Source organism: Geospiza fortis, unplaced genomic scaffold, assembly GCF_000277835.1.
Source record: "Geospiza fortis unplaced genomic scaffold, GeoFor_1.0 scaffold927, whole genome shotgun sequence".
Lineage (NCBI taxonomy): Eukaryota > Metazoa > Chordata > Aves > Passeriformes > Thraupidae > Geospiza > Geospiza fortis.
This window is the reverse complement of record NW_005054633.1, coordinates 62,115-63,258: the sequence shown is the minus strand read 5'-3', so window position 1 is coordinate 63,258 and position 1,144 is coordinate 62,115.

Genomic DNA, 1,144 nt, shown 5'->3' with positions numbered 1-1,144 from the left:
TCCTGCACAGACAGTAGGCTCTCCTCTGACTGAAGGTGTCACTGGCTGGCCTTGTGTCCCCATACCCATCTCCTAAGCCTACCTTTTAGGTGCTCTCACACCACCGAGAGGGGTCTAGTCTGCCTCTGGAAGCACAGGGAGCGGAAGGACTTGGGATCATGACACTTTGACTTGGGGAATAATAAAAACAAAAGTGTTAAAACTAAAGACATTTTTAACTATCATCAGGTATCTGTGTATTTGTAAATAAAACAGAGGAGCTACTGATTTGATACCACATGCAGTATTTAATTATTGCTAAGACACTAAGGTATGCTAAGGTTCGCCTGAACTAACTGGTACTTGTCTAAAGAGTTCCTGGGAATTGGGCATGGGTGCATTTGAAGCAGGGTTTGAAAAACCCAGTTTTCCACAGAGAATGGCAGCACTTCCCAGTCCCCATGTGGAAACCAAGAACCTGTCAGACTGCCAGTGCAGATTTTCCAGCTCTAGTCTCTCATCACAGATAGACCCAGGTTAGGATTTCAGCTGTTCTAGGCCAATCTTCCAAGTGACAGAAATTGTGGTTTGATTTTGTCTCTTTCGGTCGCCTTTTTGAGGAATCACCTGATTTGTTGTAGGACTGAGCGTTTCCCTGGCAAAATCCAGGGTGCCTGCCAGTCACTGCTGTTGAAGACAAAGCACGCCAGGGCGCGGGGCTGTCACACGGCCGAGGAAGCCTCCCGCGGCAGTTTCAGTGACCGCGGGAAATTCACCCTGAGTCACTGCGATGACAACATCAGCCGTCACAAATATGAAGAGAATCATGTAGCAGAACACCATTGACATCCATTTCATAACTTGCTGCCTTTAATGAAACTGGATAATTATAGCTAAGTGTACTGGCTATGCCACCGCTGATATTTGTGTTTTACATCGATCTCGCTGAGCAGGCCTCGCCCTCTCCGTGGAGGCGATTGTTCAGCGCTGCCCTCAGGCACAGAAAGGCGCTTCCAAAGCAACGCTCCCCCTGCCCGAGTGGTACAGCCGCGCCTCCCTCCCCCATCCCGCGGCGCCCGGTGGTTGCTGCTGACGGCGGCGCCTCCGCAGAGAGCGCCCGGGGGCTGCGGGCGGTGCTGGGGGACCGGCGGGTTGAGCCGGGTCG